The following is a 27,290-nucleotide window of genomic DNA, read 5'->3' on the forward strand; positions in this document are numbered from 1 at the left end:
GGGTTCAGGCAATTCTCCTGCCTCAGCCTCCTCAGTAGCTGGGATTACAGGCATGCGCCACCATGCCCAGCTAATGTTTTGTATTTTTAGTAGAGACGGGGTTTCACCGTGTTGACCAGGATGGTCTCGATCTCTTGACCTCGTGATCCACCCGCCTCGGCCTCCCAAAGTGCTGGGATTACAGGCTTGAGCCACCGCGCCCGGCCTCCAACAGTCTTAATCTGAAAAATTAGGTAAAGAATGTCCTATAAACAGAAAAAAAAAAAATCTTTAATATTAGAAAGGAAGAACACAGTAAGCAAAAATATAGGTAAATACAATAGCCTTTTCTCTTCCTCTTGAGTTTTCTAAATTATGCTTGATGATAAAGCAAAAATATAAAACTGTTTGGTTTGGTTCTTAATGTATATAGGTAAATTTAAAGACAAACATAATATAAATGGAAAGGATAAAGGGAGGTAAAGTTTCTGTACTTCATTAGAACTAGTGAAATGACAATAGCAGTAGGCTTTGATAAGTTACATAGATATATAATGCAGCACCTAAAGCAACCATTAGGAAAGTTATGCAAAGGAACTCACTAGAAACCACTATGGAGAAATCAAAATAGAATTCTAAAAATTGTTCAGATAACCCACTGGAAGGCAAGAAAATGAAAAGAGAGCTATAAAAAACAGGTAACAATGACAAAAAAAATCAAACAGCAGACCTAAGCCCTAACATAGCAATAATTACATTTAAAGCATTACAATTTAAAGATGGAGAACAGCATAGAGGATTAAAAGCACATGACTCAATTATATGCTGTCTCCAAGAAACTCATTTCAAATATAACATACAGGAAGATTGAAAGTAAGAGGATACAAGAAGGTATACCATACAAACATTAATCAAAGGAAATAACTGAACAGCAAAAATACAAATGATCTCATTTGAATATGCGCAGAAGACGTGAAGAGACATTTGACTGAAGAAGACAGATAGATGGCAAATAAACACATAGAGAGATATTCAACATCACCAGCCATTAGGGTAATGTAAATTAAAGCCATAATGATATACCACTAGACATCTATCAGAATGGCTGACATAAAAAACAGTGACCCCCACCAAATGCTGGAAAGTAGATCACTATACGCTGCTGGTGAGAACGTAAAATGGTACAGCCACTCTAGAAAACGGTTTAGCAGTTTCCTAAACAATGGAACATGCAACAACTATATGACTCAGCAATTTCACTTCTAGGCACTTATTCTAGAACAAGGATGACTTAGGCTTACAAAAAATATGTACGTGCTGCCCAGGCACAGTGCTACAATCCCAGCACTTTGGTAGGCCAAGGCAGGAGAATTATTTGAGGCCAGGAGCTCAAGAGCAGTCTGGGCAACATAATGTGACCCCATCTCTACAAAAAATTTAAAAAAGAACCTGTACATGAATATTTGTAGAAGATTTATTAATAATGGCCCCAACCTGGAAATAATTCAGATGTCCTTAGATAGTGAATAGCTAAATAAACTATGATATAGTACATACAACATGATGGAATACTACTCACCAATAAAAAGGAATGAAGTACTGATACACACGACAGTCCTAATGAATTTCTAGACAGTTATGCTCAGTGGGGTTGGGGAACACCAATAATGAAAGGTTATATATTTACGATTCCATTTACACAACATTCTTGAAATGACAAAACTATTGAAATGGATAACATATTAGTGGTTGCCAGGGATTAAGGAGTAGGTGGAGGGAAAGGGAAGAAAACATGTGGGATCTTTGTGATAACAGACATTTTCTGTATCTTGACTTTGTCAGTGTCAATATTCAGGTTGTAATACTGTACTATTGTTTTGTAAGATGTTACCACTGGGAGGAACTGGGTAAGGAGTACACAGGAACTCTCAATATTATTTCTTACAACTGCATGTGACTTTACGATGATTTCGAAAGTAAAATTTAATTTTAAAATGGGATGATCCAGAGGTGACTTGCAAATTGGTAAAGAGAGTAAGCAAAAGCAAAACAAAATAAATGAACAAACTCTGGTCAGGTGCAGTGTCTACACCTGTAATCCCAGCACTTTGGAAGGCAAAGGTGGGTGGATCACCTGAGGTACCTGAGGTCAGGAGTCTGAGACCAGCCTGATCAACATGGTGAAACCCCATCTCTACTAAACATACAAAATTAGCCAGGTATGGTGGCACATGCTTATAATCCCAGCTACTTGGGAGGCTGAGGCAGGATAATCTCTTGAACCCAGGAGGCAGAGGTTGGAGTGAGCTGAGATCATGTCAGCCTGGGCAACAAGAGCAAAACCCTGTCTCAAAAAACAAACAAACAACAAAACAACAAAAAAACCAAACTCTTATGCAAACACAGATCTTTAAGGATAGAAGAGTCCTTAATAATGAATGTGTTTCACCACTGAATCTGAAGTTAGAAAAGGGTGGCCCAGAGGTGAAGTGACTTGCCCAAGGATAGAGCCAGGCCTCTGACCATCAAACAGGCTTGTTCTCAGACACCCAGCCTGCAGACCACAGCAAACAGGTGCAGCTTCTCTAAAACTGAGAGTTCAGTGATACATTTATGAGGGTGGCCAAGAGATTTCAAGCACCTTTTAAAATTATGCAATCACCTGCAAAGCTAGGAAGGATGGTAGGAATTATTTCCTAATATTTCACTTGGAATATTCAAATGCATCTCTGCATCTAAAACTACTGTCCCCAAAACAAGGGAGGAGCCTGATTTTCAAAGGTTACTTTCAAAATGCATCTGTACAAACATGGAATGAAGCTATTATTTATGTCACCAGCATTACATACATTGGAGAGCCAAGGTGATGGCCAACATTTGCATGAAGCTTTGCAGTTTACTAGCATTATTTCATTTGATTGAAGCAACAGTTCTGCATGATGTGGGAATTAATGCCATTTCCATTTTACAGATGAGGCAACTACCCCTCAGTAAAGTGGACAACTCAAAGTCCTGAAACTAGCGAACTGCAGAGCGAAGTCTCCTACCTAGATTTTCTATCTTCAGTTACTGCGGCCTTTTCGTTGTATCACCATGACATTCTCTTTTCCCAGGCCTAAGGGTAAGGTAGTGCCCAAATCCTTATGATGAAGATACAAATTCCAGTATCTAGACACAGGTTAGGCCTAACTCCTTACCACCCTGCTCAAGAGCTTCTCTGCACCATCACATCATCTTGTACAGCAAGATGCTGTTATTTTTTGCGGCTTACTAAACTATAATTATTTGTTTACCTGTCATAGACTAATATTTGTATCCCCACAATAAATGCCTGCAAAACTGACTTATTTGTAAAAGTTGCCTCTGTTGTCATCTGCGTACACTGGGCTGTCTTATTTCGTGACTTCTGTGAAATTTAAAAGGCTTTGGATTTAGACCTTTGGAAGTTCCTCTAAGGCACTGGGGCAAGCAGGTATGTGTCAACAGAGAAAAGGAAGTGGCTCTTCAGGAACTAAGAGAAATGGAACAAATAGTTTCACAACTTTTCTGGGAAAAAGTGCAGTAACACTGAGGTGACTTATGAACCTAATCATACTGTAATTCACATCTGCCTTTCTTCAACTACTCAATACTCTGGTGTTGAATACGTTAGGCTTAAAATAAGTCTGAACTGAAGAAAAATAATGAGAAATGATCATCAATAGCACTAGTTCCTGGTCATACTACTGATTTTCATAACCTTTAACTGAGTTATCATCATGTTAGTAGATGTGGGTGAAATATTTTGGGGTACAGAGATGACTTGACTTTTAAACCTCTTTGTCTAGATTCTCCAGTTCCTATTGTATTAAAGAAACCAAAAAATCTAAAAGTTAACAATGCAAACCTGACATTTTACATGAGTTGACCCCCAAAAAATTCATTTTGGGGATTGTTTCATCAAAAAGAAAAAGCAAGCTGAAAACAGTAAAGACCAGCCAGGAACATCTAGTGAAGAACTGATCCCACACTGGCTGCTGGAGGTGACTGAAACACTAAACAGAACTGGGGATTATGAGATTATCTGATGTCCAGGGAAGGATGAAAATCAGGATGAATCAAGTCAGAGGCTGATAAGAGATATAATGGGAGTCACTGCGAGGCTATCTGTGAGTTATGGGTCTCTTTAACTGCTCCTTCAACGTTTGGCTAAACGGCTTCTTACTATATCCTAGAGGAATTCCATGACTCATTGAAAATGGCTTCTGTGCCTCCTCTCTGGTAGGGAATCTCTTCCATTATGAGCAAGAGGTAACTCCAAGTTTCCATTCATATTACAGGGCTTTGGGTCTCCTCCACGGCCCTGCTGGGCCCCCTACTGTGGCACAAACACTGTTCAGATCCTTCTTTTTGGGGGTCATGGAGAAGGCACCAGCTCTAGGGAAGATTAAGGTCCCTTAGGTCTCTGTACTTAAAGTTTTAAAAAAATAATATAATAATTAAAGTTAGAAGACCTATCTTGCCCTACACTCTGGAGAGTGTGAGATGAAGCTTGGCAAACTGATATGTAGGGAAGGTGTGGGGGGGTGGGTAGGAGCAGAGGGTGGGTAGAAAAGGGAGAAGGAAGGAAAGAGCATTCCAGGCAGAGGGTCTAGCGTGAGCAAGGGCATGGATATGAGGGAAAGTATACCAGGTTTAAAGAATTGCAGTAATTAGCAATCATTCATTAACTTTACATATATACACACACGCACACAGACACACACACACACACTCATTCATCACTTAATGATAGGGAGATGTTCTGAGAAATGCATCATTAAGATATTTCATCATTATGCAAATGTCACAGAGTATACTTAGACAAACCTAGATGTATAGCCTACTACACAGCTAGGCTATTGTTCCTAGGCTACAAACCTATATAGCATGCTACTGTACTGAAACTGTAAGCAATGGTAACACAATGGTACGTATCTGTGTATCTGAGGATATCTAAACATAGAAGAAGTACAATAACAATATAATATAAAAGATCAACAATGATACACCTGTATAAGGCAGCTCCATCATAATCTAATGGGACCACCATTGTATATTCAGTCTGTCATCGACCAAATCATCATTATACAGTGCATGACTGTATTTTTTTTTTTTTTTAGCACTTGAGCTAGGCATTATTCTAAAGCTTATAGTGGTGACCAACACAGACAAGGTCCCTTCCCCTAAGGACCACCACCAAGCCACAGTTCCCAAGGCCATTATGCAGTCACATGTCTATCTAGTGACTGGAGCAGAGACTTACCTTGCCCTACCTTCCCATCAGGAAGAGATCATGATGGGAAGTGGACACGGTAGAGGTGCTGAAATAGTGAAGCCAGCATCAGAAACATGATTCACAGAGGAGAAATTTCATTTCTGAGGCCTGTTGCTGTCAGCAAGTTCCAAGAAACACTGGTCATTGCTGTAGCAACTGATTTCATATGCATCAGGAGAAATCATAGCAGTATTAGTTCTCCCTGGAGACAGACAAAATTGGAACTGTCCACAATTAGAGAGTGTTCCCATTTCTCCTAATGTTGCTGGTGGTGGCTTGAAACTCTTGCCTTTCCCTAATCACTCTGGGTGATTCAGTCCTTGGAAGCCCCCATTTTTGTCCCTTAGGAAGAAGGTCCTGCCCTGCACAGCTAAGCCACATGTGTGCTGCTCTAAGGCCCAAGAAACCAGGGTGAGAGGGGGTGAAGAACACAGTGAGAAATGGCAGGATTCAGAGTTTAAAGTCCTGGGCTTGGGCACCATCACTACAGTTAGCTGTGTGACCCTTAATTGATTTGCTTAATCTCTCTGTACCTCTGCTTCCTAATTGAAAATGGCATTATTAATACCTCTTTCATCGGATCAGCATGTGAAGCAAAATAGATAATGGGCATGGAGATACTTTGTAAGAGTAAGAGCCATGGAAACACCAAGTATTTGCCTGCAATAAAGGATCTTTTTCTTTAAAAAGTTCTTACCATGATCTTCAGCTTACTTCTACCTATATTAAGGAATTCAAGGAAATCATCAATGAAAGTACAAACTTACTCAACCCTGGGTCTGCCTCTGTCAGAGCCATGTGAACCAGAGCAGCTCCTTCTTAAACAGGAGCTAGGTAAAATGAGGCTGAAATCTACTGGGTTGCATTCCCAGATGGTTAAGGCATTCCAAGTCACAGCTTGAGACAGGAGGTCGGCACAAGACACAGATCAAAAAGACCTCGCTGATAAAACAGGTTGCAGTAAAGAAGCTGGCTAAAACCACCCAAACCAAGATGGCCACGAGAATGACCTCTGGTCGTCCGCACTGCTATACTCCCACCAGCAAGCACTGTGACAGTTTACAAATGCCATAGCAACATCAAGAAGTTACCCTGTATGGTCTAAAAAGGGGAGACATGAATAAGCACCCTTGTTTAGCATATCAAGAAATAGCCATAAAAAAGGGCAACCAGACCCTTCAGGGCTGTTCTATCCATGGGGTAGCCATTCTTTCATTCCTTTACATTCTTAATAAACTTGTTTCACTTTGCACTGAGGACTCCACTTAATTCTTTCTTGCACAAGATCCAAGAACCTTCTCTTGGGGTCTGGATCTAAACCACTTTCGTGTAACACCTCTGCCCCCATTGGTAGTCAGTCATGTGATCTGGGACAAGTCCCTTAACTATTTAGATCCTCAGCTTCCTCATCCACAAAATGAAAAGAGCTGATGTAGGTATCGGCTAATATATCTTAAAGTTATCTGGAAAATATCCAATTAATGTAATGCATCATACACATTTGTTTTTAGTTTATTTTACTTATTTTATTTTTGAGACAGAGTCTTGCTCTGTTGCCCAAGGTGGAGTGTAGTGGTGTGATCTTGGCTCACTGCCACCTTGGGTTAAAGTGATTCTCCTGCCTCAGCCTCCTAAGTAGCTGGGACTACAGGGACATGCCACCATGGCCAGATAATTTTTGTAATTTTAGTAGAGACAGGGTTTTACCATATTGGTTAACCTGGTCTTGAACTCCTGACCTCAGGTGATCCACCAGCCTCGGCTTCCCAAAGTGGTGGGATTACAGGCGTGAGCCACTGTGCCTGGCCTTGTATATATTTTAGATGATACGGAATCATTATTTGAGTTTGAAGTCAAAATGTTTCTATCAAAACATTTGCTGTCAACAATCTTCATACAGGAAGAACTGTGAAATGAACTGCAATTGAATATCCACCTTCTTAAGCAGATGCAGAGTGAGATAAAAATAATTTTTGTAGACGTGCTAACTGTCTGGGATTGTTGATATGTCATCTGTGGTAGATTAACAATGATCACAAATTCTCTGCTATTCCCCCCATTAAGAGGTGATATCTCTCTCCTTGAATCTGCAGAGTAAGTTGGTAGGGGTGACCTCTGTGAAAACCAACAGAATATGGCAGAAAGAATGCCGGGCCAATTTCAAAGCTAAGCCTTAAGAGACCAGCAGCTTCCACTTTCTGACTCTTGGAAGATTTGTTCTTGGAGCCCTTGCTAGACGTCTGACTGCCCTGAGGCTGCCATGCTGGAAGGAGCCTAGGAGGAGAGAGTGCCGGGCTAACCCCTGCAATTTCAGCTCTCAGCTGTGCCTGGCATGCTGGCTGAGACTCTGGATTGTGACGCAAAGGAGAGTTGTGCCTGTTGTACAGTCTGAATTCCTGACCCACAGGATCAGAGCTATAATAATAATAAGAAATTACCTTAAGACAATCAGTTTTAAAATGGTTTGTTTCAAGCAATAGATAATCAGAAAATCACCCAAACATGAGATGATAAAATGTTTGATGGCAATTTAACACATGTATCCCTAAAATGAAATGTCAGCCCCAAAGTTGCTCCAGTCTTAGAACAGGAAAAATTTTCCTCTGGCTAGCTGCCAGGGAGTGCCAGAGAAATCGAGGCAAAATAGAGTGATGCCTTAGTATTTCCAAGGACATGGAAAAGGAAAAAAGCCTCACTCGGTTTTATAAATAAAAAAAAAAAATATGTAGATCAAATGTCTTCTGTATAAATAGCAAAAATGGAAAGAGTCTAAAAGTTTAAAAAGTCATAAAAAGTTTCTAGGTAAAGGAAAGGGGGTTCTGCATTATCCTTCTCCCAAGGTAGAGGTTAAACGCCTGACTGGACAGAAACGTAAGGACTGTGTAAATGAGAACATATTTGGCAAATTATTTTGCAACTCCAAGAGAGGCGACTGAGAGAGATTCGAATGTTAAACTCATTTGTTTGCTTGCATATATTTCTTATTTTTGGTATATTATGATGATGTTTTAACATCCTAAAAAAAAAAAAACCTTTCAGGCTGGGGAAAGCCTACCCCTCCCTCTGGGACTAGCTAACTCTTAAAGATAGGCAAGGGCGGAGAAAGAAGCATGCCTTTGATATGCAAAGTAACCTAGAGCCATCTCTACCTGGCCCATAGAACCCTGGGAGCAATGCTTCTTTATCTTAATCATGGCAGGGCCAGGTACCATGCAACTAGGGACCACATCTATAGTTTAGACCTATCAGAAATTATTCAAGCTAGTCCTTTCTAACCTGTTTACCCTGCCCTGTCTGGCCCTTCCCATGAAAACCCTAATAAAGGTGGTGAACAAAGCCACACAGCTTTAAATTGTACAGCGCTACACATCTGCAAACAAAGCCTGTCGCTATTGATAAGTTGTGAAAACTCTGTATTAAGGTTATTTGCATATACTTTGATAGAAAAACAAGACGAATGTAATCTCCTCACCTGGTGATATAAACAAAATACGTTTTATTAATAGCCCATGTTAATAGAGAGCAGATGGCAAAAAATGTATAAAGGTATGACTCACGCCTATCTTAAAATACTTCACTATTCCCTACGATCAGTAGAAGTCAGATCTCCCATTGTCTAAGTTTCCAGACATGGTGCTTTTATTTTTCTTTGAGAAAAGCCGTAGTACAAACGAGTGAGTTGGGTCTTTTATCCCTTTACAGATCTTCCACATTCCCCGTTGCTTGTTTTCTGCTGGTAGGCTGATGAGGCAGGAGGTAGACAGGAACGACTCAGAGGAATGTAGTAGAAATATGAAGGTGTAATTAAAAGAATTACATGTCTGCCTCTTTGTGCCTTTAATTTAGAAAGTCAGTGGCTTAAATCACCTACTTCACAGCATGAGTAATGCACAGAAAGTCTGTGCTGAAGCCGCATTTGAAAGGACTCTGCCACCCAGCCTGGAGCTGAGTGGCACTTCCTTCACTCAGTTGAAATACTTCAGTGATGCCAGTGACTGACCACTGATGGTGGTCTTATCTAGACATTCCTGCCAGTGTCTTCAAATAGACTCCAAACTGCCATTCAAGCATGTTAAAATATCTCCAACTTAGTTCCTCGATGAGAAGCCAAGAGTGGATTTTATGCATTTGGGCCACACCAGCTGGTTTGGAGCTAAAAGTTCTCACCCATCATATTAATCTTCGGACTCCAATCTACACAACAGGCCTATCCATTCAACCCAGGCAAATTACTGCTGAGTAAGTCACTGGATTGCTGTCCTCTTCCCAGGACAGTCTCATTAGGTCTTCAGATGGTCCAGCAAGCCACATGGCTGTTGAGTACAAAGGCCTTTTACACTGTCATGCCTGTCCAGCCCTACAAAGTTAACAGTCATCAGGGTTAGTTAGTGGCCTCCTTGCCAGGTGATTCGGCCTTTGTTCAGTCAAGACATAAACCCTTAAGGGCACCCATGATTAGGACTATGTAATTGGCCAATACCAGATAGGTAGCCAACTTGGGGCACCTTTAAGGGTGGAAAATATGCAGTTTAGCAATGGCAATCCCAAATTATTCTTTTATTCCTGATGGCCTCTTTTAGGAATAGACCCAGGCCATGCTCTCTTTCCTTAGCCCTCAGTTCAATTTCTTTATCATCATCCCTCTCCAAAACCTCTCAAAATTTTGAGTATAATTTTTTGCCACTCAATTGACTGATTACCCTTTTTGTTAAACACTGAATGTTTATTAACTGCCAGGTCAAACGTTAAGAACTCGAGATACACAAATGCATACTCATTAAAAGAAAAATTCAAACAGTTAGCAATATATAAGGTAAAACATGTGAGAGTTGCCTTTACCTTTTCCAGTTTTACCCCCCAGAGGTAACTATTGTTAATAATCTATATTTTTATAGCTTTACAAAACACATGTACATATATGCACACATGCACACAGTCTATGCATTACATTCTAAGCATGTACATATGGAAGTGTTGGGCAAGTACGGTTATCTGCTCATGCACATTATGAAACCCATGAAATAAAAAGTGTAAATTATTAAAAATCATACCAATCCTCTCTTTAAATTCCTACTCTGATATTTTTGTTTATATAAATTTCTTAGTTTTTAGAAAGAAGACACAACTGGACCCACAGTCAGCTAGCCCCAGAGGCTTTTGCCCTGTAAACACACTTCTCACTCATTTGTTCAAAACAATTTTTACTGGAGCTGGGCACAGTGGCTTATGCCTGTAATCCTAATACTTTGGGAGGCCAAGGTGGGAGGATTATTTGAGGCCAAGAGTTCAAGATTGGCCTGGACAACACAGTGAGACCCCATCTCTTAGAAAAAAAATTAGCTGGGTGTGGTGTTGATGCCTGTAATCCTAGTTCCTTGGGAAGATGAGGTGGGAGGACTGCTTCAGCCCAGGAGTTCAAGGCTGCAGTGAGCCATGATCGTGCCACTGTACTAGAGCCTGGACAAGACAGTGAGACTCAATCTCAAAGCAAAACAAAACAAAACAAAAAAATTATTTATTGGCCTAGAACATGGGCAGGACATCGTGTTAACTAGGATTATAAAAATGAAGATGTGACATTTCCTTCAAGTCTAGAATACACAGGATTAAAATTAAAATATGTACACTTTTTTCCAAATAAAATTCTTCTTCCTATTTTTTTAAACAAAATAACCTCAAAAATCCTTTTGGTTATAAATCATTTTTTCTTTCTTCATATTGCATAAACTATCAGGTGCCATGATGATAGTCATTCAAATATTAGCCTTCCCAGTATCAGCAAATACCTTCCCAGAAAAATCTTAAGAAATGACTCTTACTAGTGGAAATTTCAGGTAACTTGAGAAACCAGTAAATGAGATTTTAAGGGAAACAGACTGAACTTTCAGTAGCTTTCCTATCATAGTGACCACACACGCCCAGGGCTAGTCTGCAAGTAAGAACGACTTTGGGGCATTCTGTTTTTTTTCACTCTTTTACAATTGAGGTTGGCTCAGTCAGAATGCGCTGCAATTGAAGTTAGCTCAGTCAGAATGTGCTGATGTGGTTCCTGGTTTAGAGGAGGTGTAAGAAGTGCTTGGAGACCTGTCTCTCCTCCCCAGAAGAGAATCATGCAGGTGGAGAGAGCTGAATGTTTCATCTGATGTCAAGCTTTAAAGTCATCTCTCTCATCCTAGAAGACAGTATCTCACTCCTTCTTCCAAATGGGAGGGAAAAGAAAATGACTTGGGATGGTGCTACAGATGAGCATTTATAGCTCCCACTAAACCGAGTTTTCAGAACAGCATCTTTTAGAGAGAGAAAACAATTATAGAACCAACGTCCCTGATCATTCTTCTATGCGGAATGGAAGCCCTGTTATAAATTACACCCGAGACTTAAATCATAGCATGACCCACAAGTGACCCTTTTGCCTTACATCAGTGCAGCCAGCCTGGTGACTCCCCCAGCATCTATCACATGGATGTTGCATTACAGAAGAGTGAAGATCAGAGTGGGACTGACGTAAGCTGCGAGCCTGCCGCCATTCAGCCCTCTGCTCACGTTAACACTAAGCAGTATATAATTTAGAAAGGGGGAAATGCGATCATAGCTTTTGCCCCCACACTGCTATGAAATTCCAGACTTTTATGTGCAGGAAGCTCCATGTTGATCTTGGCGTCCCCATGGGTTAAAAATCTTGTTTAAATGTTGCAGCCTTAGAATAGTCTTTGAGGTTTTTCCTATGTTGTTTTATAAAAGGCTTCTGCCTGATTATTTACAGATGCTGTCTCTGAGAAAGCTGAAAATAGTCTCACTACGAAAGCTGAAATTCAGACTTAGGCTTCCCTTACTATTTTCTGGTGAACAGCTCACCAGAGCTCAAGCCCAAAGCTTGGCTGACTAAACTGGCTTTTCAAGTAGATTTCTGACATTAACATCTCAGGCACTGAGACTTCTGCTGACCTGACCTCAGCTGGTCAGTAAGTCACTCGTCAATGCACTTGTTCAACAACTATGTTGGACCTACTCTGTGCCAGGCCTGCACCAGGATCTGGGGACATAGAGGCAGAAACCAAGGCTCTGCCTTGGAAGAGCTCAGTCTAAGGAGAGGCAGTAAGTCTGCCAACAACCAGAAGGCAGGGGACTGAATGCCATGTCACAAGAGAGCTGGGTGTGCTGGGTCACCTCATGGGTGTTGGGGAGAGGAGGCTAGCAGGCCAGCCTTTCCTTACTCACAATGAACAAGTCAGGACAATCGAGGGTGGTTTCCTGTACTTGGTTTTTCCCTTCTTCAAATCCGAATCAGGCTTCTACCTCTAGGGAGGCATGATCTGTAACCTCTCAGATTGAGAGAGATCTGTTCTTACCTTTCAAAATCTCCCGAGAAGAACTTAGTGCAACCTTAAGTATGTCCACAGTATTCAGCAACATACACAGAAAGCTCTTCAGTCTCCATACCCCAAACTCGTGAGTTGCAGTTGAAGTGACTTTCCCTTGCACCAGCCTTGTTGGAAAGTCAGCCTCCTGGGAGCATCTTCCTGCACGCGGGGTCATGCCCCCCATCCGTCCTCTTTTCCAGGCTGGGCAGCTGCCCCTCCTACCCAGGGTTCATTCTTCATCTCCTTTCCATGATTTCAGTGTCACTTCCTGGACTCACTCCAAACCTTCCTATTCCTTCTCAATTACAAAATGCAGAACTAGTGTGCTGGGCCAGAGCTTTTCCTTCCCAATTCCTGCAAATTCCTGAGAGTCCCCCCAGGCTGGTGAAATGAGTCTCTTTGTATATGATCACTGGGAGAGACTCTGGGATGACAGCACCACGGAATGAGGTGGGGGAGAATAAAATACAGTCCTTCCAGGTTTAATTAAGGATACACAGCCCCCACGGTCATCAACATCACCATTCCTGGCACTGCTAACCTCTCTGGAGCCCTGGGGGCATGTGGGTGAATATTGGAGAAGTACTTTTGGACTAACTAACAGTGGTACCATAAATTACTGTTACTGAGTAAAGACATATCCATGTGATTTACAACTTGCAGTAATAATGACCTGATAAGTTTAAGAACTCACCGCCCCATCTCTTGTTCCACAGATTCTTCTTCTTAAAGAAAAATGAAACCCAAGCTAAGCTAAGAGCCATAATATAATCACATCTCATTTTGAAATAGCATTTTTCATTTTCCCAAATACTTTCCCATGTGTCACCTCATCTAATCCTCACAGCAACCCTGCAGGAAGGGTTTTATATCCTGACTTACACATCTTAAATATCCTGACTTACAGCTAAAAAAAACAGAGGCACAGGGTGTTAAGTGACTTATCCAAGATCAAATGGAAAGTATCAGAGGCTAGATTCAGACAGCCTCACCCCTCTCTTTTATACCACTATTCGTAAAATACATCATGGCTCCTATGACACTTTTCACATATATTATTGGTTCTCAAAAACATTCCTAGGATGTAATTAAGGAACGAGCTGTTCCTTAATTAGCTGTTAATTAATTAGGGTGTCATGGAAACAGCACTGACCTCTGAGTTGGAAGACTTACACACTGTGTAGGATATAATTGCGAAAATTGTTGAAATGAACCAGAATGATTAATGGGTGTTGTCAATGGAAAACTAGGCATTGCCTAGAAGACCCTTCCAAGTTATCTGATTCTATGAGGTCTCTGCATGTTTTGGGGTCTGCGAGCAATTTTACTACTGTGTAAGTTGTAGGTAATGAAGAGCAGTGTAAGTGATTTTCACTCATAGACATGAATAAATTTTGTACAGTGGAAGTGCAGCTGCTTTCCCTCTCTTTCTGTGGAAGAAGCCAGTTTGCATCTACTAGGTAAATTCACTTCAGCATTCCTGACAGCCTCTATATGGACCTGCTCTTTGAATTCTCCTGTGAATTGGTTGTAACACCTTATTGATTCCCTCATTAATGAATCAGTTAGATAAACCTTTGACACATGTTCATTTGATATGTGTATGAGTCATGATTTTATCTTTAAAAATAATAACTCTTTAATAACAGCTAACATTTATGAAGCACTCAGTATAAGCCCTTACTAAGGGCTTTACGTACATTTAACTCTCACAGAAATCATAAGGCAAGCACTCTTGTAGTCATTTTAGAGATGAGAAGACAGAGGTTCAGAAGGATTCCATAACTTGCTCAAGATCCCACAGTCAGGAAGGGAGGGGGTCATTTCCTCTCCCTTCTCTCTGAGGCCATCACTATTTATTTTTCCTTAGGGTCTGCAATATCTGGAATTAAGTAACTCCCCAGGGCTGCAAAGCCCCGGAAGATGGTAGACACATGTCCCTCTGGGGTGGTTGTGGTGGCAGGCTGCAGTGGGTAATCATTCTCATTTCCAATGCTGAGTAACATTCCACTGATAAGCAATTTGGGTGTATTCAATGTTTTCTGTCTCCCACACACAGAGTGAGCTGAGGGAAGAGGGTGTCATGGAAACAGCACTGACCTCTGAGTTGGAAGACCTGTATACTGGGACTGCCTCAGCTACCGACAAGCGGCGTGATCTCAGGAAAGCTGCTTAACCTTTCTGGCTCTAATCTGTCAAAGTAAAGATGAGGCAATGGACAATGCCAAATTCAGCTACACCAGCAGTACCAGCAGAGGTGACTCCCAGCAAGCCAGGTGAGCTTCCTACGTGGGCCTTGGGGAGGGAAATCCTCATTTTAAGACTGGTAAAGAAGCATTTAGAATTTGAGGTCAAGTCCACATTGATAGACGTGTTCTACATCTTGCCCTTGATGGGCAGAGCTGACCTGGATGATTTCTCAAACCTAGCCCTCTAGAGCTTCTTCAATGGAGTCCCTGGACAGTGGTTCAGGGATGCAGCCCTCTTGAAAGAAAAATGAAACTATGTTGCTGGGACTAAAAACTCTGAGGCTTTAATCCTTTGAGGAAAAAGACCTTGTTTTCTTCACTGTTATATTCTCCCTGGTGACTTACACAACTCATAACTGGTCCTCAAATATGCACTGAATTAAATAGAATGTGTGCCTATTGACTACATTTATTTGGGGCCTACCACATGCCCAGCACTAACCCAGGAAGAAGAAGATCCTGAGCCCACCTCATGGTGCTCCCCAGATTCTCTTCTCTTCTCTGGCTGTGTCTGGGGGGCATTCTCCTTCCCTTTCAATGTTGCCTTTCGTGTTTATCATCTTTTAAAAACATGCAATTCTACACACTCTGTTATTTTCCCCCATGGAGGTCCTACTTAAAAGAGCTTTTCCTGGCTGGACACAGTAGCTCACGCCTGTAATCCCAGCACTTTGGGAGGATGAGGTGGGCAGATCACCTGAGGTCAGGAGTTCAAGACTAGTCTGGCCAACATGGTGAAACCCTGTCTCTACTAAAAATAACAAAATTAGCTGGGTGTGGTGGTGCACACCTGTAATCCTAGCTACTCAGGAGGCTAGGGCAGGAGAATCACTTGAACCTGGGAGGTGGAGGTTGCATGAGCTGAGATCGTGTCATTACACTTCAGCCTGAGCAAAAACAGCAAAACTCCGTCTCAAAAAAAAGAGCTTTTTCTACCCAATATTGATTGAATGTTTACTATAGGCCTTGCCTTGTTCTATGCACTGGGAATACAGCAGCGATTTAAACAGAAAAAGTCCTTGTTCCTATAGAGTTTATTTACATTTGGTGTGAGATGGGAATAGAAAAATCAGATATTTTTGTTAAAACTAGTGCTAAGTGATTATTTCAAATGACTCATTGGGTGACTAAACCAAATGGACCAAAACACACCCCATGGATGGCTCAAGCATCTGCTATTATGTCTAAAAAAAGTCATTGATTAGAAATTATATTCAGTTGCTATGTTTCGGCACATGTCTTTGGGAGTTATAAAAGAACTACTTTAAGCTATTACTTCTGAAATGAAACAGCATTGCATTTAATTAGGTGACTGAAAGCTATCTTTTTTTGAAAATTAAATTAAAAATTATAAGTTGATATAATTTAGGAGGATAATAATTAAGACACCAAACTATTATATGTAAATAACAATGTCTTTTCAATAAAATTTTGTTAATTTAATATTTTTCTCCCTTTGGATTAAATTACATCAGGTCAAAATAGACTTGCTCAAGAGCAAATTTTCTAAGGAAAAAATATAGCATTTACTAAGGAACATGAATGCAGTAAAGGGGTTTTTTTTTTAAAAGGTATTTTTTAACCAGATGGAAGGCTTTACTTTAAAAATGCAAAAGGTCATAAAAGCCCACCCTTTTGGGGGTAATCATAATTTTTTAACAGGCCTAAGTGCATATTCTTAACACACAAGTGAGACTTTTAATTCTTTAAAAATCAGTAGGGAGTGATTTTTTTCCTAAACATTATGGAGGAAAATTCCCCAAAGATTATGAAGTCACAAAACCTGAAACTAAAAATTTGCTCACATTGAGATGCTGTAAGTCAGTCATCTGTCCTGTGTGTGTTTTCATGTTTTTTTTTTTTTTTAAACAAGAACATGTTGTCTCCCCCATGGTAATGATGCAGATTTCAAAGTATTTAAACTATTATCAGAACAATGTGTACAATGCTAGACAATCTCTACACTTGGCTGATTTGATAGTAAACACAAGCTATTTTGTTCATGTAATTTTTTTTTTTAAAGACAACATAGCGCTGCATGATGATGGGTATGGATGTAAATGGCTGATTCCAGCCTCACATGAGCATAAATGCAGCCCTAGGATCTAGAAAAGATTCCCAAGCTAGCACCCCCTTTGCTTATTGCCCTTGTTTTAATTAATGCCTGGCATCACAGGTCTGTTGTTAATTTCTGTCTCTCTAAGTAGAATGTAAGCTGCCTCAGGGTAGGGACTCTGTTTGGTCACTTCTACATCACCAGCTTCCAGGACAGGGCCTGGCCTATGAGATTTGCTCAATAAATATTTGTTGAAAAAATAAAAAAATCCGGCCAGGTGTGGTGGCTCACGCCTATAATCACAGCACTTTGGGAGGCTGAGGTGGGCAGATCCCTTGAGGCCAGGAGTTTGAGATCAGCCTGGCTAACATGGTGAAACCCTGTCCCTACTGAATACAAAAATTAGCTGGATGTGGTGGCACACCTGTAATTCCAGCTACTTGAAAGGCTGAGGCACAAGAAACCCTGTCTCTACTAAAAATACAAAAATTAGCCAGGCATGGTAGCAGGTGCCTGTAATCCCCATTACTCAGGAGGCTGAGGCAGGAAAATCACTTGAACCCGGGAAGTGGAGGTTGCAGTGAGTTGAGATTATACCACTGCACTCCAGCCTGACACAGTGAAACCCTGTCTTCACAACAAGGATCAGGTCTCATTACGGGGATTCCTAGACATTGGGTTCCTTTCCTAGTGGGAGTGTCTAGGCATCCATGTTTATTTCTTGAAGCACATTGACAGATGCCTGAGACCCACCTGGTTATCAATAAAACCAGACATGAACGAATGAATAGCCTATGGAATATGGAGGTGGAAGACAGCCAAGTAAAGGACGACGGAAGTGTTTAGCCTGGGCAAATAGGGATGCCATTAATGTGGTGGGAATGCATGAGGGAGAGCACATTTGAAGCAAGGTAATGAGTGTGACATGTTGAGTCTGAAGTCCTATTACACAGCTGGGTGGAGAGGTCCAGTAAGCAGTTAAGAAAATGAACCAGTACCTAGGAAGACTGCCAGGGCTCCTTCTCCCACATTTACTGGTCCTCGGTTCCCTTCAACACACAGAGAGTATGTTGGGAAAGCAGCAGTGGTAGTAGCAGCAGCAGTAGTACTAATAAGTGCTGCCACTCATCGAACTCTTGCCATATGCCAGGCACGTGCTAAGGAGACTTTACATGTATGTATATATAGCTCCCTTAATTCTTACAAAAACCAAACAGGTAGATCCCATATTACCTGTAGAGGTTAAATAACTTGTCTGTGGTCTGTCACAAAAGCCCCCCTCCCAGCCACGTTCTTAATCATTTTACTAAAATCCAAACCAACCCAAGAAGGCTTGAATAGAACACGGAAAGGTCACTGCTGTCCTTAACTTTAAATATGTCATCACATCTGCTCCATCTTTTCATCTACACTCTTAGGTCTGGAATTGGATCTACAGTGAACCTGGACTTGATTATGTCCATTCACTACCTTCATTCACTCATTCATTCATTCATTCATTCACAAACATTTATTGGATTCCAGATACTAAGTTCTGGTATCTACATTAAAGAGCTAGCTCTGAGACCTACATTAAAATAGTTGAGTACTAAAACAATATTATCATCAGCAAATAGCAGGAATTTCTAAAATACAGTGAAAGAGGAAACACAGCATGGTGGACACTAGGAAAGGAACCCGATGTCTAGGAATCCATACTCAAACTTGGCTACAAAACTTCATTTAGTCTGACTGGGTCTCAATTTCTTTATATAAAAACTAAGGAATAAGACTGCAGTCAGTTCTGCTCTATTGCTTATTTGGGGAAAAGACAAATTCATTCCAACCCAATTGATACATCAGGGAAAAATTTGGGTGTATCATGAATTTCGCATTTTTGCTTATGCATGATTTCTTTTGTGAAAAACATTAAGTGAATGCAGAAAACTTCTCCCAGCTGGACTAATCCACAGAATATATATACACACACCTCAGTAATCTAACAGGTCCCTCAGTTTACCATGTGCTGCGAGCCACATCTATCCACCTCTGATGTTATAACTTTCTATCTGATTTTGGGCAATCTTCCTTGCACCCCTTCACAAAATCTCACAAGCTGCAACCCTTCCAGCGCCCACCTCCCCAAGCAAACCTTTCAAGGTAAAGCACCATATTTATTGTAGTATTTATGTATTCCTTAACCAGTTAACATGCATAAAACTCTGCTGACGGTTTTAGTAGGTTCTTATCTCTTTTTTTACGTGTGTCATTGAGGAAGCTTTGGAGTACTGTGCTCCTTACTTCGCTTTTCCTGTAAGCCTGTGGCTTTCATGGCATAATTTTGCACAGTGTGGTGATTGTTCGGAAGGCAATACATTGCGTTACAGCAGAACTGACTATCTTGAGATCATTTCAAATTTAACATTCAGTTCTGCCTAACTTCTCTACATTCGTGGATTGTTTTCCCGTGGCAGTCCTTCAAACAACTTAACTGGCTGAACCACACCAATCAGAGGCTGAAAATAAGAAGCAGCACTTATCTGAGTCTGCAGTTACATTTTTTTCCTATGAGGGAAGAAAGGATCAAGTCATATCATTAAAATGGTTGCACACTTGCCATCAATTTTGCTCCATCCTAGGGGAAAGTATCTACTTCCTTGTGCTTGGAAACTTGGCACTTTAGAAAGGCTGCCCTTTAGTTTCCTAAACAAGGATGCCTGGGGCTTCATCTGAGGCAGGACTGCTAAGTCCCAAGAAACGTCAGCTAGTCTGAAGGCTATTTGAGTATTTATGCCGGTTTCTTTTCTGAGACTCCTGTGGCAACTAGACAACCGGTTTCTCAGAAGATGCTGCATTCCTCAGGAGGTCCTGAAGTCAAGCTGAACTCAGCTCAAAAGCCAATCAGCTCCAGGAGTTGTCTTTCTCAGAAGACAAAAAAGGCTTCATAAGCCTGGGCTGATCATCAAATCCTGAATCCAGAGTCTTCCCTGCTTATTAAAAGGCTAAGTAGAGGCCTGGCACTGTGGCTCACACCTGTAATCCCAGCACTTTGGAAGGTCAAGGTGGGTGGATCACTTGAGCTCAGGAGTTAGAGACCAGCCTGGGCAACATGGCAAAACCCTATCTCTACAAAAAGTACAGAAATTAGCCTGAGGCTGTGGTGTGTGCCTGTAATCCCAGCTACTTGGAGGGCTAAGGCAAGAGGATCACTTGAGCCCAGTAGGTTGAGGATGCAATGAGCCAAGAATGCACCACTGCACTCCAGCCTGGGCGACAAAGTGAGACTGTCTCAAAAAAAAAAAAAAAGCTAAGAAGAGACTTGCTTGTGGCAGCTGATAATCTCCCAACATAGTTAAGAAAAAGAAAAGAGAAGAGAAAAGCTAAATACCTTGCAAAGCCTACTATAAAAATCATACTCAATACTCATACCCTAGGGGAGTCATTACACAGTTACATAAGGTCATTGCTATTATTACAAAAAATATAACACCACTAAAATATTATTCACAAATCATTAAGTCATTTTCATTGCCTGAGAAAAAGGAAGGAGAATTGTTAGAATATATACTTTATACTTACAACAAAAGGCAGTAAGTGCATATGCCAACAATTGAAAAGGGTTCAAAGCATCATTTGAAAATGCAAGAAACAAAAGAAGATACACAATGTTTAAAATTGCAGATATTTTAAAAAATACAAAGTAATAATGACTCACAACAATCCAGACAGATAAACATAGCACACAGTATTTTCATGAAAACTCTCTATCTTTGGGGCTAACATTTTGCTTCCATAATCAGCTATAAACTACATCTGGCTTGGTGCCCATGTTTCCATTACTATATTGTATAAGCAGCCACATCTGGCCCATTCATCCCCTGCAAAACCTCTCTTGGCCACTCTTCCTTATGACAATTCTTTGTCACTGTCCTCATCAGCTCAGGTTGCCACTAACTCCTGCCTGGAGTGATGCAATGCATTGTCAAACTCAAATTCCTGCCTGAGATATCTCCTCTCTCCAATCACTTTGCTGGTCATACTGCCATCAAGATCATCTTCCCCAAAGCACATATTTGAAGTTCACTCTCCCGAGCTGAACACATAGTGGCTCCTTTTTCCTTACAGAAACCTTCAAATGGCTTTTAATGAAAACATGATCCCCAATGCACCCCCCTGATTTAGCCAAAACCACTGTTTCCTGCTCCATTTCTTATCCTGGCTATTCACATATCCTTCAATTGAACCAAATCACTTGTGATTCCCAGAAGTGCCCCTCCTCGAGGCCATGCTCATACCGTTTGCTCAGCTTGGAATGTGAAACCTCTCAGCCTTGCCTATTATCACAACTTTCCTGATTTTGACTAGCAGCTTTCTGATGTTTATTTAGTAGCTACTCTGATATTTTAATTCTTTTAATTTATACTTCCCTAGCTGGACTCTGAGTTTCTTAAATATTCTGACAACCAGCACACTCTCTTGCACACTATTAATATTCACTAAAATGTAACTGACTTGAACTTCCAGTTAGAAGGATAAGAAGTTATATTAGTCTATTTTCATGCTGCTATGAAGAAATATCCAAGACTGAGTAATTTATAAAGGAAAGAGGTTTAATTGACTCACAGTTCCACATTGCTAGGGAGGCCTCTGGAAACTTACGATCATGTCAGAAGGCAAAAGAGAGGCAGGCACCTTTTTCACAGGTGACAGGATAGAGTGAGTCCAAGCAGGGGAAATGCCAGATGCTTATAAAACTATCAGATCTCGTGAGATGCACTCATTATCACAAGAACAGCATAGAGGAAACTGTCCCCCGTGATTTAATTACCTCCACCTGGTACCACCCTTGACACATGGGGATTATGGGAATTATAATTCAAGGTGAGATTTGGGGGAGGACACAGAGCCAAACCATATCAGAAGTTAAATCCAAATCTCTCTCTCTCTCTGGCTGATACACACTTAAAGTCTCTTTTTATACGTTGGCTTTTTCTGAATATCCAGAGGTGGACAAAGCATTCAGAACTCTGCCTACTTTTTAAAAATCTTGGATATCCCCAAATCTTAATATTAACATTATATTGAGTAGCCTTCTACACATAAGTTGAAGAAGTTCATTTGTTGTCAAAATGCAAAAAGTGTTGAAAGAGAATGACTATGATGTTGACGGGTCAGCCTGAAGAATTTCCTGGAACTTTACACTCTTGTTTCTGATAACACACAACAGAAATTTGGACTGCAAAAGACTCATATGACATTTCTGGCAGTCAGATATTCTTAATAACTGTTCACCTTTCCCCTTTCATCTTCCATGTGTATGGAAGTTGTCTCTGGAGAGAAATTTAAGTCAGAATCCGTGACTAATGGGCATAGGATGTCAGCCACATTATTGCTATGAAACAAGTAATCTCCAGTTAGCCGTCAACTCTTTGCTTCTTGCTTCTTGGTCAAGTGAAAGAGCTCTAGTTACTGATTAAAATTCTGCTCACATAGGCCCTGCTCTGCCAGGGAATTAGCTAGAGAAAGGGGTCTTTTTGTAGGCAATAAAGGGAAAAACAGGGCTGGGCATGGTGGCTCATGCCTGTAATCCCAGCACTAGGGAAGGCCAAGGTGGGTGGATCAGTTGAGCTCCGGAGTTTGACCAGCCGGGCCAACATGGTGAAACCCCACATCTTTACTAAAAAAAAGGAAAAAAAAAAATAGCTGGGAGTGGTGGTGGGTGCCTGTAATCTCAGCTACTCGGGAGGCTGAGAATTGCTGGAACCCAGGAGGCGGAGGTTGCAGTGGGCTGAGATTCTGCCATTGCACTCCAGGCCAGGCGACAACAGTGAGACTCCGTCTCAAAAAAAAAAAAAAAAAAAAAAAAAAGGAAAACGATTAGGATTTGCAGGCCTTACTATCTGGGAGTCACCTGAACCAAAAGCAGAAGGAGACACAAGCAGAAGGAGACATCACAAAGGAGTGAATGGCTTTCCCCTGGCAGTGATGGAAGGGCTGGGTATTGCTCTCTGATGATCTTCTGTGTGTTCTCCTTTCTGGTACAACCAGCTGCCAAGTTTCGTGAGGCTAAGGTCCATGTTTATATTTTCTTTGTATCCCTCACATGGCTGGTAGAGTTACCAATACTGAAATACTTAACACATGCTCAATAAATATCTGTTGATTAATTGATTTTTACCACAAAATGATGAGTAGCACAATACTGTGTTTTTCAGAAATTTCTAGTCATAACTAGAAATAACCACACAATTACATGAGCTAGGAGCTTCTAAGGTGAGAAGCAATTCTCTGGGGGGAATAAAACTGGAGATTGGTGTGAAGAAGGCAGTGGAAAGATGGGAGCAGAAGGCACTGGGGAAAAATTACAGAGGACAGTAGACTGTCTTGGCCCAAACTAAGGCCTCTCTTACCAGGACCCTACATTTTCAGAAAACAGCTCCACTGAATATTGATGATAGGTCTGTGAAGGCCTACAATTAAACTACAATCCTGTTTTAATTTTATGGGCTATACAGCATACAGACCAAGGAAGAACATCTGAGCCACTGGGCCACCAGACACATGTTCACAGCTGGAAGAGATCACAGATGACCCAAGTTAAATTAGCTTCAGGGTGACCACCTGCACAGCATTTTCATTTCTCTAACATTCTTTCCCCTGCCCACTGTGACCTGTCCCATGACTCTCCACTTAAAACGATTTTTTTCAAGTCGGTTTCCGTAGTCTCCTTTCTATCATAACTCTAATGTTGGTGTTCATTGAGCTGGTGGGTATGTGCACACACAGAATGACGAACTTGCAGTCATCTGCTCAGCTGATGGCTGGTTGAGTTATGTCTCTTTAGGATATTCCTAAGCACAATTAGAAAGGACAGGAAATGACTCCAGGGCTAAAAAGTTTTATTCTGATTTGGATAAGTGGCTTGAGTCAACCCAGATGGTGATACTTTATGTGACAATATTTGTAAAAGAAAAGTCGTTGGCGAAGGAATACTAATGACAATAGGTTGCATTAAGTGAGCCTCTCCCAGGTGCCAGACACTTTTCTTGGAAGTTTTTTCACATCTATTAGTTCATTTAACAAACTGAGCTACAAACTGTGTAAAAAAAATTCTTAACATTTCTCTGGCAACCAATAAAATAGGCTCAGGAAAACAGGATTTAAAGGTTCGACCTGTCATCTCACAGCATACATAGTTCTGAAGAAATTGACTTTTTAGAAATTTATAGGCTGCACACATATGTTACATGTATATAGTCAATTATAATTCAGCTCTGAACTCCTGAATATATTTTGAGTTTAATCTATAAAAAATTATAAAAGGAGTAAGATGACATACGTGCTAGATTGTAATGTAAAAGCCATATTCTTGAATGAAATGTAAAAAAGGAATTAATTTGGTCATAGAGATACTATTGGATATAAAAGATTAGACATGAGTGATTTCAGATGTTGTAAAGTCAAAGTGCCAGCATAAACCTCATGCTATTACAACCCAGCTTGAGAGAAGAATAATTCACTTTTTCTAACTCTTATCTTCGAAGTCGATAGCTTAGCCACAAATATAAAGTAGAACCATATCATGGAATTAAATTCATTCCAAATTTAATATACTCTATATTTCTGCCAACTATTAATATTTATCAATTTTAAACACATTAAAATCTGAAGCAAGCATTTGTCATTTTACTTTCAATACTTTAAAGATTTATAAGTCAAGTTTAGTTGCACTTAATAAAAAAAAAAGAAGACATATTAGAGATACAATAGAAGATCAAAACCCCTCATTCCAACTGAATGTTATGGTTCACATCTGTAATCCCAGTACTTTGGAAAGCCAAGGCAGGAGACTGCTTGAGGCCAGGAGTTTGAGACCAGCCTGGACAACATTGTGGGACCCATCTCTACAAATAACTAAAAAGTTAGCCAGGCATGGTGGCATATGCTTGTAGTCCCAGCTACTTGGGAAACTGAGAAGGGAGGATCACTTGAGGTCAAGGCTGCAGTGAGCAGTGATTGCACCACTGAACTCCAGCCTGGGTGACAGAATAAGACCTTGTCTCAAAAAAAAAAAAAAAAAAAAAATCCTCATTTTGGAAAGTCTCAATTACCCTACATTTACAAATGCTCAAAAGACACAGAAGGAAGAATACCAGAGCTAAAGTTAGGGGATGAGGCCATAATGGTGAGGAGTTTAAGGTGCTACTAAAATGAAAGAATAATAAATAAAGAAAGCAGAAATAATTGTGATATTGTGCCAGAATTGCTAGCCTTTGCTTTAGTTATTTAGTAATAACTAAAATAAGCAGCCCAGGATAACTCAGATCTGTGTGTAAACAAATGCTTAACTTGACTTCTGTAAACCGCTGAAGTAACAAACAGAATGACAAAAGTCCCCTGGCCCTTGGAATGTCCGGAGACCCCCGCCCTTGTCTCCACCCAGGAGGTGAATTACAGAATCCCCTGGACCTTGGAATGTCCAGAGACCCCCGCCCTAGTCTCCGCCCAGGAGGTGAATCACAGAATCCCTTAGCCCTTGGAATGTCCAAAACCTTTTCATCCCCATCCTCGCTCCTCACCCCCACTCCCAAGGTGGTTTTTCGGGTATAAAAAGTCTTGGCACCCTCCTTTTGATGCCACAGGTTGGAGAGACGTGAGTCCTCTGTGGTTGCCGGCATAATAAATGACCCTGCAATCTGGCATACTTTTGTCTTGGTGCTAACTTTCTACGCTCGGTCAAATACAACATAATGATTTTGGACGAAGTGGCTGCCCTTAACATGCCTCATCTACCTGGGAAACTTTCAAGATCTCACTCAAACTTCTCTCTCTGCCTTCTTCTAAAGGTAGAAGATGAGGCAAGATCTTCCCAGGTAGATGAGTCAAGTTCATCTCAGTGTTCCTTGTCCAAACTTCGCAATGGTATATTCCTCACTGTTTTATAGTAATTTGTTTCCAGGTCTGCCTTTTCTCAAAACCGTGAATTCCTAAAAATAGTCTTTGTTTTATTCAGGGTCTCTGTCCACATGTCTGTACCAACAAAAATGGTATACAATCTTTGTTGCTCAGTACTTGTCAGGTGAATGAATGAATAAACCTAATGAACAAGTGAATGGAAAGAGGTGTCTAGGCCAGCAAGAGAGAGAAGCCTGGAACACACACAGAGAGAATTATACCCTAGCTAATACACACAACAATCCAAATTTTCTAAACCTCATGGTGTCCAGGAGCAGGGATTTTTTTTGTGCTTTTCCAATGTATTTTTAAAATAACCTTTATTGGAATATACTTTACATACAATAAAATTCACCTATTTGGAAGCAAAACCACAATGAAATGTCACCCCACACATGCTAGAATGGCTGTTTTAAAAACAACAGGAGATAATAAATGTTGCAAAGGATGTGAAGAAAAACCTTACATATTATTGGAGGAAAAGCAATTTGATGCAGCCATTATGCAAAACAATACAAAGCATTTGCAAAAAAAGTACAAATAGAACTACCATATGATCCAGCAATTTCACTTCTGGGTATATATCCAAAGGAAACGAAATCAGTATCTTAAAGAGGTATCTGCACTCCCATGTTCACTGCAGCATTATTCACAATAGCCAAGATACGGAAACAATCTAAATGTCCATTGACAGATTCATGGATAAATGAAATGTTGTGTGTATGCATGCACGTGCACACACACACACACACACACACACACACACACACACACAGAGGAATATTATTTGGTCATAAGAAAGAAGAAAATCCTGCTATTTGTGACAACATGGATGAAAATGGAGGGCATTATGCTAAGTGAAATAAGCTAGAGACAGAACATAAATATTGTATGATATCACCATATGTGGAATCTTTTAAAAAAAAATACAGAAACAGAGAGTAGAACAGTGATTGCGGGACGGGGTGGGGAATGGGGAGACACTGGTCAAAGGGTACAAACTTTCAGTGATAAGATGAATAAGTTTGGAGGATCTAATAACGTAAAGCATGGTGACTACAGTTAATAATACTATAGTATATATTTGAAATTCGTTAAAGAAGTAGGTCTTAAATATTGTCAACACACACACACACACACACACACACTTCCCCCATGTGAAGGGTTGAATGTGTTAATGATTGTGGCAACCACAGATGTGCAAGTCCCTTATCAGTCCTCTGTATCCATGGGTTCCTCATCCACTGATTCAGAGGGCCAATTGTAATTAGGAAATAGTATTAATACCTTACATTTGTATAGAGTTATACATAAAAGCATTTTCACATGTTAGTGCATTGGATTCTTCCAACATTTGAGTTACATAAACAGATTTTGTCAGCCCCATCATAACCTACAGGATGCCTGAGTTTTGG

The 27,290-nt window shown here is 40.6% G+C and overlaps 1 protein-coding gene across 2 annotated transcripts in view; it reads right to left on the reverse strand.

Annotated features, from left to right (window-relative positions):
* Positions 1–27,290, reverse strand: part of COLEC12 (collectin subfamily member 12) — a 173,389-nt gene that overhangs the window by 87,538 nt on the left and 58,561 nt on the right. Inside the window, exon 1 of one of the 2 annotated variants that reach the window (XM_032293248.1) lies at positions 5,264–5,426. The exons of the other annotated variant lie outside the window; for it this stretch is intronic. The gene's annotated coding sequence lies outside the window, so the exon portion shown is untranslated. Of the gene's footprint in view, positions 1–5,263; positions 5,427–27,290 lie in introns of those variants that run through there. 2 annotated transcript variants of the gene reach the window in all.

Source organism: Sapajus apella, unplaced genomic scaffold (genome assembly GCF_009761245.1).
Source record: "Sapajus apella isolate SASKATOON/1434 unplaced genomic scaffold, GSC_monkey_1.0 scaffold29, whole genome shotgun sequence".
NCBI classification, from domain to species: Eukaryota; Metazoa; Chordata; class Mammalia; order Primates; family Cebidae; genus Sapajus; species Sapajus apella.